This window comes from Protopterus annectens, chromosome 5.part0 (genome assembly GCF_019279795.1).
Source record: "Protopterus annectens isolate FY-2018-M chromosome 5.part0, PAN1.0, whole genome shotgun sequence".
Lineage (NCBI taxonomy): Eukaryota > Metazoa > Chordata > Ceratodontiformes > Protopteridae > Protopterus > Protopterus annectens.
In genome coordinates, this window is record NC_056735.1 from 609,666,824 (window position 1) to 609,683,288 (window position 16,465).

Consider the following 16,465-nt stretch of genomic DNA (forward strand, 5'->3'; position numbering starts at 1 on the left):
CTCCTGTTTTGTATTTACTTTTCTGAAGTTCAGGCCAACACAAAGGGAGTCTGGCTGACAAAGTTCACAGACGATTGCAAGTTGGGAGCTATTATTAACTCCCCAAGTAATGTTGACATCCTACAGAATAGCCTCACTGTTATCAATGACTGGTGTCAGAACCATGGCCTTAAGCTCAATGCCAAAAAAATGTGTTGTCATCCCCTTTGGGAAAAACCCAGTTCCCATGAATTACCACACTGATGGTAGTCCACTGAAAAAAGAAGGTGTTATAAGAGATCTGGGAACACAGGTTGACAGCAACCTCTCTTTTGACCACCACATTGCCACTAAGGTCAGAAAGTCATTCTATATGACACATCTCATTACTAAGGGTTTTGCATCCAGGAAGAAAGAGGTCATTGTCTCCCTCTACTCTTCCCTCATTTGGCCAATCATCAAGTACAATGCCCCATTTGGCATGTACCTCACTAGACACCTGCAACAACTGGAGAGGCTGCAAAAGTACCCACAAAGAGGATCCTAGGCCTTAAACACTTGTCCTATATGGACAGAGTCAAAAAACTCCAACTATTCTCTGTCTCATATCGCCTACTTAGAGGTGATCTCTGCTTGACTTACAAAGCCATGTCTGACCCAGCTCTGTTAGAAATGCTACATCTAAAGAAATCCCAATTCCACCACACCACATGCTCCAGAGACCTCAACCTCATTACCACAATTAACAGAACATGCTGGAGGGACAGGTTCATAACCCAGAGACTGCCCATGCTACAGAACAGACTTCCCATACATGTCAAGCACAGCACCTTGCTAACCCTCTTCAAGAGAAATCTTGATGAGTGGATGGGTAACAGAAAATTCACCCTGGGACAGAGGTACTGGGAACTAAGATCAGGTTGCACTATGCCAGGGGAATCCTATGGCTAGGCTTGTAAAGGCCCCAAGGCCAGTAGCCTAGTACACACCTATGAACCTATGAGAAAGGTAGGAAGTACTTAGAAATCTTTGTACATAAAAGTGTACAGAATGATTCTTTACAGATAACGATATTGATACAAAATTGTTGATTAATAACACAGGAATACCTTCATTTTGCTGTCTTCTTAAAGTACGTCAGGATTTGCATAACACACCAGACATATCATTATATCAGGTTGTAGTACTTTACTTGGAAAACGCTGGGAAGTTGATTAGTGATAATTTGATACAAAGAGTGGTTAATTTACAGTTTTACATCAGATACACTGGACATTTTTTTTAAATTTTATTTATTTATTCATTTTTTTATATTTTATAGGGATGTGGTATGTTTAAGTTAGTAGTTGACAGATAGTAATGATAGTTTGAGACCCACAAGTTACTATTGATTATATTAATACTTGAACTGGGAAGGTATGGAGGCTTTAGGACTGTTACCTTAAGTCAAGGCAAAATTAAAGGCACAGTTATAGCATCTGCTTTTGCATTTATTTATGCTAAGCTGCTTATGGATTTTCTAGAAGAAATGTTTGGGTATACTAGGTAATAGCAGTTATGAACTTAAATTTACACATCATTTTTTCTTAAATGAAACATTTTTATTGAATTATCACTTATCAGCTAGGCAACCATACATTTATATAAATGAAAAGCCATACTGACATATTTTCACTTGCAAAACATGCATGACATATAATATTCTATACAGTCATTTTCAGTCAAGTATTATACAGCTTATTCAACTCTTGCCATCCCTCAAATCTCATTTCAACTCCAAAACATTATTCTGCATGGTTTTCACAATTCTCATTTTTTTTCTATGTAATTTGGTCCTAACCACTTCTAAAGATCCCACTTCCAGTTCTTTTATCTGTGTTATTATATTTACTACTTCTAGTATGGTTGGTTTAGACTTTGATTTCCATTTTCCAGTAATTGCTTTTTGACAGGCACCAGAATTACACTCAGCAAGGTCTCACAATGTCCTGGCAATTCTGATTCTGTAACAAAATAGCCAGCAGAAATGGTGGAGTGCAAAATAACTTTAATACAATATAGACTTAGGTAGAGGGTAATATGCCTAGCTACCTATCCATCCAAACCGGTTTCGGCTGCAATAGCCTTCTTCAGTGGAAATAGTGAAATACATAATAACCATTTAAATACATAGATTTATATATGATGACATAGAGGCAGTACATTGGTCAATTAAAGTTGGTCATGTTTAAACATGTTGGTAAACATAATTCTGCTTCTTTCCATTTTATTGTCATTGACTGTATTGTAGGTAAATGTAGAGATAAGTCAGGTTGGCATAATTTACTGAATTTCAAGGAACGCAAATGGATCATCAAATTAGGGGCTTTATTTCCACCTGGTCTTAATGACCAACTTTAATTGACCAATGTACTGCCTCTATGTCATCATATATAAATCTATGTGTTTAAATGGTTATTATGTATTTCACTATTTCCACTGAAGAAGGCTATTGCAGCGGTTTGGATGGATAGGTAGTTGGGCATATTACCCTCTACCTAAGTCTTTATGGTATTAAAGTTATTTTGCACTCCACCATTTCTGCTGGCTATTTTGTTTCAGAATTGTTGATTTTTTAGCTGAGCAGTTGCTGTACGTGCACCACTTTGCTTCCTGCATTCTGATTCTGTATCACAGTTCAAAAAATCATTTCCTTAGTTACACCAATTTGCTCACCCAGTATTTCTGACAGAATAGTCTGCATGGAATTTGTAAAGTCTGTCAATTTATTATAGTCCCAAAAAATATCTGTCCAACTTTCACTTTCTTCCTCATCATACCACCAACATTTGCAGTTTTTGTTTTTTTTTTGGTTGTTTCCATTGGAGGTCGCCAGAGCGGATCATCTTTTTCCATTTGTTCCTGTCCTCTGCATCTTGCTCTGTCACACCAGCCACCTGCATATCCTCTCTCACTACATCCATAAACTTTATGTCAGGCCTTCCTCTTTACCTTTTACCTTTCAGCTCCATCCTTAGCATCCTTCTCCCAGTATACCCAGCATCCCTCTTCAGCACATATCCATACCAACCCATTCTCACCTCTCTGGCTTTGTCTCCAAACCATCCAACCTGAGCTGACCCTCTAATATACTCATTTCTAATCCTGGCCATCCTCATCATACCCAGTGCAAATCTTAACACCTTTAAATCTGCCACCTCCAGCTCTGACTCCTGTCTTTTTGTCAGTGCAACCATCTCCAGTCCAAATAACATAGCTGGTCTCATTACCATCTTGTAGACCTTCCCTTTTACTCTTACTGGTACTCGTCTGTCACAAATCACTCCTGCCACTCTTCTCCACACACTCCACCCTACCTGCACTCTCTTCTTCACCTCTCTTCCACACTCACCATTACTCTGAACTGTTGATCCCAAGTATTTAAACTCATCCACCTTTGCCAACTCTACTCCCTGCATCCTTACCATTCCGCTGCTCTCCCTCTCATTCACACATGTATATTCTGTCTTACTCCTGCTGCCCTTCATTCCTCTCCTCTCTAGAACATATCTCCACTTCTCCAGGGTCTCTTTAACTTGTTCCCTGCTCTCACTACAAATTACAATGTCATCCGCAAACATCATAGTCCATGGGGAATCCTGTCTGACCTCATCTCTCAACCTATCCATCACCATTGCAAATAAGAAAGGGTTCAGAGCTGATCCTTGATGTAATCCCACCTCCACTTTGAATGCATATGTCACTCCTACTGCAGATCTCACCACTGTCACACTACCCTCGTACATATCCTGTACCACTCTTACATACTCCTCTGCCACTCCCGATTTCATCATACAATAACACATATCCTCTCTAGGCACCCTGTCATATGCTTTCTCTAAGTCCACAAAGACACAATGCAACTCCTTCTGACCTTCTTTATAGTTTTCCATCAACACAATCAGAGCAAACATCACATCTGTAGTGTTCTTTCCTGGCAATAAAACCATAATGCTGCTCACTAATCATCACTTCCCTTCTTAACCTTTCTTCCACTACTTTTTTCTATAACTTCATGCTATGGCTGATCAGTTTTATCTCTCTGTAGTTACTACATCTCTGCACATCACCTTTATTCTTAAAAAAAAAATTGGTACCAATACACTTCTTCTCCACTTCTCAAGCATCCTCTCACTTTCTAAGATTTTGTTAAACAATCTGGTTAAAAAACCCACTGCCATCTCTCCTAAACACCTCCATGCTTCCACAGGTATGTCATCTGGACCAACAGCCTTTCCATTCTTCATTCTCTTCATAAGCTGTCCTTACTTCCTCCTTGCTAATCCGTTGTACTTCCTGATTCACTATCCCCACATCCTCTAAACTTCTCTTTCTCTCATTCTCTTTATTCATCTACCTGAGGAGAAATTCTTTGCAGTCTGCTTGGGGTATAAATATACCTATGCAAACACTTCCAAGCAAAGATCCTAAATGTTCTAGACTTTGTTGCATATTTGGAAGCCATACATATGTCCTCCAATTGTTTATTTGTCAATTGCTTATCCAGTTTCTCTTCACAATCTTTTCTAACATCCTCTGATTGATTCCTATAGTTATCATGCAATATTTTTAACAGCAGCTTCTGTTCTAGGTACTATTAAAACTCTACCAGTGCTTGTCTTTCACTTAGGATCACTTGTTCCTTCATCTTTGCCTATATTCTGATGACAATCCTTGATAGGGAGAGCAATCTCTAGCCTGCATTCCAAATTAATTCTTAGCCTCTTCCCACTCTATTACCCTTCCCTCTCTAATTATTTCTTCCAAAAAAAGGACTTGAAACATACAAAAAAATTACATATCAGTTCTACTATGATGAGGATAGCTATTTAGATAAAAGTATATCTGTAACTGGAGAATACTGTTTCAACTAATTTATACATGATGCCCACTTAATAAAGACTTTTAATTAAAACTATTTTATACCAACCCTGTTTATTAAAATTACTTCCATATAGCAAAATAAGAGACAAAAAAAAAAGAACTGTAGTACTCATGAGGACCACTCTCTTAAGGTTAAGGAAATTGTTAATATGTTACATAGTAAGGGCTGTCAATATAAAAAAAAGTTATGGCAGCTTATTGCAAAGCTACTGCTATGCCCTTTCAAGATACACCCAAAGAAAGTATGTCATATGTGCATTTAGGGCTATGAACCAAGGAACTAGAAAGACTGACTTTCTAATACTGTGAAATGCACTTTCTAAAGAAGTTGTTAACATTTTCGAAAATATGTCAGAAGACATCATTTTGTAATGCATTTCTTCATGACAGTTTGTTTCTATTTGCTTTGGCTTCTTATAGGAGAGTTAGTTCATAGGCATACCATGACACTCAATGAGTGGACTATGTAGGCATGTGCCAAACAAACATGGCAATGCTTACCCCTGTGGTACTTGCTTTATTTACACCTATATAACTAGAAACAGTGATTGCATTAATGGGAAAAAATTTTCAGTGATAGGCCATTATGCCTTTTATTTACTTTGTATTGTCTATGCCCTGATAGCTGCGGTGGTGGTACTGCGGTAGCATTATCGCCTCACAGTAAGACGTTGTCCTGTTCGATTTTCAGCTAGAGCGTCTTCTGTGTGGAGACATGCGTGAATGGACGTACCTTCTTTAAAGGTTGTGCGTCAGGGCTAGCAACTCGACACGTAAAAATCTACTGCCAATCATAAGCGGACCGGAGTTCCGAAAGACACAACAATTGTCTATGCCCTGATGTGTACCTACAAACTTTTTATATAGGTTTAACCACACACAAAAAAAAGATTAAGAACAGATTTCAGGAGCAGGAACAAGGACATAAAAATACATATTTAGAGACTAGTGCAGTACTTTATTTTTGGAACAATATGCTGAATCATTTACAGTCTTAAATGACACATTTGAGGTGTCACTGCAAAAAGAAAGAGAGCACCTACAGCCATATATGTACAATATGCTAGTCCCTGAGGTGTTATATAGTAAAATTAACTATAAGTTGTTTTTAAATTAATCAATTCATTATTTTATTAGCTTTGATTGTCTCTTAACTTTTTTGGGGTTTTTTTGTTTTGTTTTTTTTTTTTTTGTTAGTCAGGATTGTGTTTTTCAACTGAAACTTATTTTAGTTCTTTGTGTATTTTATTATTCAATTTAATTTCTCAAATTCTTTTAGGTTTCTAATACCATGGGGAATAAATCCCATTCCTAAGTCAAGGTATGATTAAAGTTTGAGAAATTAGTATTGTTTCAGGGTCTTCGAGATCTGTCTTATGTCGACAGGCTGAAATCAGTGTCACTTTACTCTGTGTCATCCAGACTGCTCAGAGGCGACCTGTGCCTTGCATATACAGCAATCTCTGACCCAGCTTTGATGGAAATACTGCACATTCACAAGTCAAATGGCACACAGGTCACTCTGTCAAAGGGTCTTAAACTGGTATGTGACATCAACAGATCTGTCGCACGGAGGTTGTTCACCTTTGGAACAAGCTTCCTATTCATGTTAAACAAAGCCCTTCACTGGCCCTATTTAAGCATAATTTGGATGATTGGATGGTTAACTAGAAATTCATCCCAGGCGTTCCACCTGGACAAGGGCAGTAGGTGCTGATTTTAGTATCTGCTCAAACCAGACACCCTTGGGAACACAGGCTGAACTTGGCTAGGCTTGTAAAGGCCCTGGGGCCATTAACCTAGTAACATCCTATGATCCTATAATGCTTTGATGTTAGCCAAAAGTGTTCTTTGCTGCACCTGCAATGTACCCAGAATTGATGCCTTCTGCAATTCACAGAGTTACATGTATCGGTAACATATCTAAATATGACTATTAATTCTTCCACGTTGTCCTTATTCCTGTCTGCAAATCCTGGTATTTTATGACTTAGTATCTCTCAGTATATAACACACTGTAATCACTGGGTGTAGCAATTTTAATGATCAATGCTATTTTTGTCTTCTTTTCATAGACTATTATATCTAGTTTTTTCGAACTGTTAGTAATAGGTGATACCATGTGACATAACCTTCATGATTCACTATAATGCTTTGTGGTTCATGTTTTCAATTCTTCTCAACTACTTAAATATTGTAATGTTTGCACAATCCCCAGTGCAACAGCCTCACAACATTATTATTCCTTTCAATATACAGGCCCTCTGCCTTTACTGTATCATACCCAGCAACAAGATACGTAGCTATTTTCAGGTTTTGTTTTTATTTTTTACAGAAACTGATTTGTCTGTGTCTACCATATGTTCAATGGACTTTGTAAACCAACATGTATGTAGTCCACCATCCTGGGCTGCCAATATTAACCTTTCATCTTTTGGCTTAAATTCACCTCTAAACCAAGAAAACCACAAAAGAGCACCCAAACAATGACTGCGGCACTTGTAACATAAACCATCACTGTAAAGTAGAAAAACTGAATGCACAGTAACCACTCCACCATTGCTAAAATATGCTTCCTTAGTCACTGTGTATAAAAAATCTTCACTTTATTAAAATAGATTGAGTGCTTTTGTTCTGTGAACCCCATTTTTTTCAGAATCTCATACAACTGCTGCAATTATATGTCAAAAATAAATGTACCAATTTATTTTGTACGTCCACATCCAAACATAATTATACAAAAAAATTAAATATTTAAATTCACCTCTCCTTAATCATTCCTGCGTCAGATCCTGATTGACTTTAGGCTGCTCCAGGAGTTTTCTGTACTTGCAACTATATTATGCCTTTTCCACATACCTTGCCTTCTCATCTGATCCTTCTCTTTATATTCTTTCTTTCTATTTTATTTATTTATTTATTTATTTATTTGTGCGTTTATTTATTTTTGTGTACATCTAATTGCTGCCTGATTTTTTTGTTTGCTTCTGGTTTAATTTCCATACCCACTTTACACCGATATGCTTCTGCTAAACTGCGGAGGGAAGTCATTTTAGACTTGTTCTCCTCATCTTTTAAAACTTTCTTTTTATGTGGTAAGATCAGCAGACATGTATGCAGTCCTACTAGATCTACACATGTAATCAATTTTGAGTAGGTCCATACCTCCTTCAGAACAAGTAATATATAATCTTGGAATACACTGATTTTTATACATCATTTGATAAGTGTGAAACATATCTCTTGTTTTCCTATCCAACTGATCCAATACTTTTGGAGGTCAGTCAGTAATCCTAAAAGTATAAATTATAACAGAAAGAGTAAATGGTTTTATAGCTTGAACGTTATACCTAGATGTCAGGACTGATTTCAGTATTAATTTTAGTCTTCCTAAATATTCCTCACTAAGTTTTGTTCACATTTGTTCATGTTTTATTGTTGAGTCTTTGAAAATTCCCAAATATTTATACATTCCTTCCTTTTCCTTTATATCACATTCCTGTCCCATTGTGTATCTCCTGGGTGCTGCAGCTTTCCTGCTTTAAAGGTTGCTTTTGCACATTTATAAAGACCAAATGACATTCTTCTATCATCTGATAAAGTTTTGACCACTTGCAGTTGTGCTTTTAGCTCCTCATGTGATGAGGTATACAGTTTTAAATAATTCACAAAAGGAATATGAGAAGACTTTACATTTTGTTATTTTCTGGGAGCCCAATTGTAATCATAGCCTCATCTGTTAAGTAGACAGCTTAACAGATTAGGTCAAGACAAAAGAGTAGTGGTGACAAAGACCCATCCTGGAATATCCTCATTTGAATTTTTATCCCTGGGAGAGTAATTTGTCTTTTAGCACGGATTAGCTGCAAAATAGTTTGCCATTGTTTATTGGTCACTATAATGTAATTGATCAATATAGGGTATATCTCATACATCAGTAAGTACTCTTTTATCTATGAATGTGGGATGCTGTCAAATGCTTTTTTGTAATCTATCCTTGCCATACATAGACTTTATTCAACAACAAATGATCCTTTGTTCCATTTGACTTTCTTTTGTTACCCTTTTATTTTATTGACATGATTGAGTTTTCTTCTAAATGACTATAAACTCTGTCAACATCAGTTCCAGTGTATAATTAATACATCATCGGAAGACAAGTTATTGGTCTATAATTTTTTCATATAGCTTACAAAGTCACTCTTAAGAAGTGGTATCATTTACTCCTGTGAAGGAGCTTTACTGAGGCTCTGGTAGTTGTGACTTTCTGGATTGATGGTCTAATTCATTTTGATTTTAGCTGCCTTTGTAATTTTGTAATAAACTCTGCAGTCATTGGTGCATTGAAGCTTCTCCTTTCTCCAGTATTGTGTGATCTTGGTGCTAGTACATGTAGAGTTTTGAGGGACTGGGGTGCAGGGGATCTACTTGGTAAAATGTTGTTTTTTATATTGGTTTTGGTTTTGGGCAACACAGATTTTTTTTTTACTTTATTTAGGATGCAATGTAAAGGGTGTTTCTTGGAAAATGACTACATCCAAATGTTCTAGACATTGCATAACAACAGGTTTACATTGTATGCTATATCATTGGATGATTGACAGTCTGACCGAATGTGAAACTATTAAGAAAACAAACTGTTACAAAAATTAATATGACCTGACAAGACTCTGCAAATTCTTAGATATTTGGCTTGACTTGATCCTTTCATTTAGGGATATTGTGGACAATTTTACTAATGCTGTTCAGAAAAAAAACTTAATGTATGCAATAAGCTGTCAAATCTCCTGTCATGGGGCCTGCCATGTTGACATAATTTACTTTTTTAGAACTTTCATTTCTACCACAGTGCAGTTTATGTAACCCTTATAAGACTCATCTTAGGCATAAGGAAATGCTTTACTCCACCTAAATAGGGAGACAGTGCTGTTACTTCATAGCATGTAGGAGCCATGCGCTTTTTTACCTTGAATTGAGCTGGTTGTATTGTGCTTTATACATTTTAATTCTCATCAAAGAGATGGAGTTAAATAGCAGGAGTTTCTTAAGTAGCCAGAAATGTAGTCCACAATTGCTACGCTATCCCTATACTGTTCCAGAAATGTCAAATATGTCAGCTTTGCTAGCTATACTATTTATCAGCGGCAACATGTCCATCACCTCAAGAAAGTAATAAGGTTTCTGTATTTATTTTATTTTCAGACTGACCTTAGGTTATGCATAAAATCAAGACTTCAAGAAATAAAAATGAGATTGGTTACCAGTCTATTTATACGGCTCATCCTTATTCTTTATATACATTGATTCAAGAAATAAAAGAAAAGAAGAAGATAAAAAAGTACTTTGGAAAACGGTTTCACCATGTTGTTAATCTGAACATTCAGTTGACTTGAGCAAGACAGTTTCAAGATAAAAAAAATATATGTGGCTACTAATACAAAGAACTACAAAGAATAGTGTGTGTATCCTGAGACACACAAGCTGAGACAGATTCCTTTCTGAAACAATATAAGATTTGTACTGGCAGAAAAATAATGGGGTATAACTTTTATGATTGGTGTCAGAGAAAAATGAAAGTTAAGAAAGTAAAAGTGACATAATGGCTTCTGAGCAGTAAACATATGGTGATTGTAGAAGGAAAATAATTCTGATTTAAAACCGACTACAGTAGAGGGAGGAGTTTTCCTTTAAGGATAGAACTCTATATATATTCAGTATGTCTTTAAAATGTCAGTATATTTAATAAGTTGCAGGATTTGCAAATGTTAGTCTTACATTTCTGAGACAAAGCTACTCACTCCATCTTTCATTATGAGAGTGTGAAGGTGAGAGGATGTGGAGGAACTAGTGCAGCGGAGCTAGCCACCCAGCAGTATAAACCTTGGCTCTAGATAATTGTCATTGAAGAAGTAACCTTGTGCAAAAAATGGGAAGAAAGGAGTTGTGGATGGATATGCAAATAATTCAGCTAGTAGAGGCAGAGACTGCCATGTGATAGGTTTGTAATTTTAAACTATCACTTAATTTTATTATTTTCCTAATAGTTTGGGGGTAGCTTCTAATAAAACCCATATTATATCAGAGGGGCTATCCCTGCCTATACCTTGGTTTTGGTGTTCATTTGTTTATTTTTTAATGATGTTGATTGTTTTCTTCTTTGTTCTTTCAAGTCACAATATAGGGCATAATTAAAGTATGAATCCATTCATCCACCTGTATCCCCTTTTTCCCATTTTGGCACATGAGGTTGGGATGTCACATCAATAGTGACAATCATCTAGAGCCATGGTTTACACCACCAGGTGGCTCTTACACAGAAAAAAATGTACCAATTTTATAGGAAAATGAACTATAAAATGGCCAAAAGATAATTTATTACAAATTAAAAGGCAGTTGATGTTAATTAGCAGTCTGTACAGATATAAACAAGAACATTTCCTAGAGGCTGGGTACAGAGTACTAAAATGATCTGAAAAAGTAAAGTCCTACAGAGTGTACGAATGAGAAATTCCTTTTTGCTGGATAGAGAATCCAAAAAGATCTGACGAAATGATGAACATTTTGTAGCATACACAGATCAGTTGATATATAATTTATTGTTTTTTATTTGTTAAGAACTAAATGCTTGTCTCCAGCTAGTGCACAGTAGCATGAGATGAATTCAGCTAAATATTTAGCTAGATCTTGTAAACATGTTGACCTTACACCTTAACAGGGTATACCCAGAAAACACTGGAAACAGAACATATTGGACTAAAAATGTTGTAAAAGGCAGAAACAAACTTTTGTGTCTGTTCTAGAAATACCTAATTTGGCATACCCATTCAGTCCCCATCCCCTGTTGGTATATTTTCTCCTCCAAACCACTTGCATCTGAGAGCACTGGGAGAGGGATGTGAGAGGTATGTGTTGCAGCTGTTGGCCAACAGGAATAAAGCATTTTCTTGAAAACACCCAATTTTCCATTCCTTTACTCCAGAAGCATAATAGATTGAATGCCTGCTATACTGGATCCACTGCCATGGAAATTTTTTTATACTTACCCATCATCTTCCTCCAAAAGCCAAGAAAGGGTACATGTATCACCATTTTTAGGCTCCCACTGCTCAAAGTGCAAATGCTGCTTCCCTGGGTTTTACAGAGGTGGAGCTCTCATGGAGGGACTCCTTCAACATGCTTGCAGTTGAATGAATGTGTCAGTCATGACCACTCACTTCCTTCTCTCAATGGTCAACTATTACAGTGAACAGGCCTTTAAATGTAATCACATCATTGTGGAGTCGTCAGGGCAAACACCCGTATGCTGCAATTTTACAGTTATGGTATTCTCATGTGATTTCTGTCCCCACATGTCAGAACAGTTTCACTGACTCATTCCTTATTTCTGCAACTAATCTGATTGGAGGAGAGGTGTGTTTCTCAGAATTAAGCAATGCATTATTTGAGTTACAAAAAAGTGTCAGAGCAGGTAACTTTTTTGTTCCAAGTCATAGTTTGTAAGCCATCCATTAACATACAGTTAAATTAATAGGGGGCATGATCTGTACTTACCCATGTTTGAATTAGCTATATAGCAGCAACTTTTTTGTTTGCAGAATCCCCCTAAACTGCAGTATATTAATGAAAATAAGAACTATTAGCCAAAATCTATAATTATGAACCCCAAAATTTTCACAAATTCACCACACCACTCCTAATAATTAATAATATTTCCAGTGCAATCTGTTTACCCCTCATAAAGCCTAAGGACACCCCCACTGCCCATACATACAGTTTAGTTTCTGTCTGGGGTGGCTTTTGTGTACAGTCTGTATGATCTCCCTGTGTCTGCAGAGGTTTTCACTGGATGTTGCTCAGTGGCGGCTCGTCCTATTGGACTGCAGGACTACAGGCCCCCAGCTGAAAAACAAACATAAAAAAACTCCGAAAACTCACGCATACATGAATTGACACTTGAATCCGGACTGCTGTTTAACCAGTCCAGATTCGAAAACAGGTAGCAGTCTCATAAATGCCCCAGAAGCTGCATAGACTAGAAGGGGATCGGACTGCGAGGTCTGCAGTCTGGGAATGCATGCATGCTCAGCAGTCTGGCCAGCGTTAGAAATGGAACTACTAGATTTATGGAGGAGGAACAGGCTGTGCTGCTGTACGGAGCTTATGGAGGAATCAGCAGTGCTGCACTAAGCTCATGGAGGAACAGGTGCTTTTATTTATGGAGGAAAGGTTGAAACAGAGCTTATGGAGGAACAGGATGCACTGCTGTAAGGTATGAGAAATGGAGATGTCTGTGTGTGCCTGTGTGTGTGCATGCATGCACTTGCGTGTGTATGTGTGTGTAAAATTCCCCAGTTACCTATAACTAGTGGCTAGAGAGAAACCCAGATTCAATCCCACAACCTTGGGTACATGTAGCAAGAACCTGAATTCCCTACCCTCCACCACTTGTGTAAAGCATTCAGATTTTGTCTCATAATTTTGTTCTGTTCCTCATAAAATTTGTGGTTTTCAGGGATTTGAATTTCAGACTTCATATTCTTCAGAAAGTACATGGTAAAGAAAACATTTTATTCTAGCATTTTTTATGTTTATAAGATCAATATTTGAATTTTGCCCTATTTTTGGGGCTGTATTCCCCCATTACTTGCTTTGTGCAGGTTCTTTTGTACTAACAGGTTGAGAGCTATAGTGAGAACTAAATTCACTAAATATGTTTGGGGGCTGTATTCCCCCATTATTGGCTTTGTCCAGGTGCAATATGTTTGGGAGCTGTATTCCTCCATTATTGGCTTTGTCCAGGTGTTTTGTGCTAAGAGGTTGAGAGCTATGGTGAGAACTTAATTCACTAAATGATAGCCATTTAAGTATCAGTCTTCCTGTCTTTCAAGACACAGCTCTAACTGTAGTGCACAGGGTCCTGGGTTCAAGACATGGCAGTAGCATAACATTTTATTCTAGCAATTGTCCAATGTTATGCAAGCAATGTTTAAAATGTGTCCATAGATTTTCAGGTTTTATCCCCCACCCCCAAGAAATTGTGGCTTTTTTCAGATTTCTTATACTCATGTGCTGCAAATTTGAAAGATACAGTTGAGTGTAGAGTGGATTTTACAAAGAGCTTCAGGGGAAGATTAGTTTAGTGCTGCTTATGCTGTGTAGGCTTGCAGTGTTAATAGCACAACAGGTAGTGTACTTGCTTTTGAAGTCAGAAGGCTGTGGGTTCTACTCATTGCTGATACTATACTGTGTTGTACTTTTAAAGGGAGTGGATGCTGCAGTCCTGAGAATGTCCTTTTTGGTGGAGATACCTAGTAACGATGACCTTGTTATCAGTTTGCCATCCATTCCCTATTGCAATATTACTAGCTTATCATTTTTTTTAATATAGCATAGGCAATTTATTCCTCAATGGCAACAGGCACTTTATTTGTAGATGAAACAATGAAATATAAAGTTGTTTGCTAGCAGCAACCTCTTCATTACAGATCTGTTTAATGTGGAATTATTTAGATGACTTTTACTTCTGCAGAGATTGTGCATATTTACTGCTACTAGTGGACTGTAGAAGTTTGAGTAGACTTTTATGATGGAAATGTTCTGAACTTGGCAGTTTTGTCATTATTGGTGCATGCATTTTGTTTCATTGTTTACTGGAAAAATGTTCAAAACAATAATTTTAAAATGCCGTCTAACAGCTGTACTGTATTGTATGAGGAATATAATTTAATACAATCGGGAAGGTGTATCAAAGAACACAAGTATGTTTCCTGTGCAAGGGACCTATGATTTGAAAACAGCTCAAAGTTAATGTTTATCTGCCACTGACCAGATGTATTTTCTTTGAATGTGGGTTTCAATGCTATTTTAATGAATGTGAGTTTCAAGAGCAGAAGAGTTTTAATGCTAAGTTTATTTGCATTGTGAGACTGCATTGCTTTGTTTAGCAGATGTCTATTAGTGTTTGTGCTGTAAAATATAAAATAAACCTTTTAAATAAAATCCAAATCATCATAGAAGTAAACCAGCATGCACATTACAGTGTGTGTTTATAATAAATGAGGTGAAATAGCTAAGTAATGAGACATTGGAATAGCTGCAGGGGGAGGCCCTATTTGACAATGATTTTGTGAGGGGGAAAGTGGCAAACTCGGACAGTCCTGGCTGAACTATACCTCTTAGCTGTCCATATTTTCTTCCTCATAAAATTAGTGGTTTTCTGGCAAATCATTTAGGAATGAAGTCACTAAATAATGACAGACATTGTTTCAGACTTCATACTCTTCAGAAAAATGCATGCCAAAGCAAGACCTGTTGTTTTTTCAACTGACTTAAGTTTATACAAGAGCAATTTTTAGTACTGTTTGTATGTTCCCCCAATATATTTGGCCTTGTCCAGATTTCCTGTGATATGAGGTACGTGCAAATAAATCACTTTATAGAATTATGTATATCCATACCTCTCAACTGTCCCTGACTTTGGCTCAAAATGTTGCTTTCCTCCTTATAATCCCTCCACAAAATGGCAAATTTGGAAGAAAATGTGGAGGGTTTGCAATTAATAAATAATTGTAATGATCAGAGTTATAGATTACTTTTAATTCCGAAATGCATGCAGATTCTCTTATTTTGTCAGCTGCTCAAGTTAACAGTACTAATATTAAAAAAGTGTCCCTTCTTTGACAGGTTCCCAGCTGCATTGTGTGGCTATTTTATATTTTGCATCACAGTTTTGATTCGTTTTTCATAAAATTGTGGTTTTCTGGAAAATTAGTGGCAAATCAATAAAGACTGAAGTTAGAAAATAATGACAGACATTTGAGTTTCAGATTTCATACCCTTCAGAAAATTCATACTAACGCAGCATCTATTATTCTATCATCTTTCTAAGTTTATAAGCGCAATGTTTAAAAATTGTCCTTATGTTTGTGCCTTTGTCCCACTTCTGTTTATGGCTTTGTCCACATTTCTTGCTCTGAGGCTGGCAGGTATGACAAATGTGTCAGGGCCATCATCGTCAGCCAGAGACATTTCAAATTGTGACATACTTGTTGCACCCCACTCCCCCATGTAGTGACTATGGATGTGTCCAAGCAAGGCAAGGGGCAGTTATGCTGTGTAAGTGCGCAGTGTATCCCCCCATCCAAGGTAGACACAAGTACTACAGTGGCTTTTCATCTGTCCTTGATTTTGCAGAATATTCTCGTTTTCTGTCATATTTTTATACTGTTGATTTATTCTTATTCATATTCAGAAAATGCATGTCATTGCAGTGGCTGTTGCTCTAAGTTTAAGTAGCAATGCATTAATGACCATTAGGTAAGCTTGTCTGAGACTGTAAGATGCAAGTAAGCCTCAATAAGCATACTGTTAAAGAATTATCAACATTGAAAGCCTTTTTGCTGCTGCCATGCAGAGAATATTTACATAACTAGATAGTGTATAAGCCTTAGGTATTGAAATGCATATGACAGTATTTGTAATAAAGGACAGGATTACAGTATTTTCAGAAGCTCATTACATTTGTTGGAGACTTGCAGTCATCTTTGCAGTCTTTACTCATCAG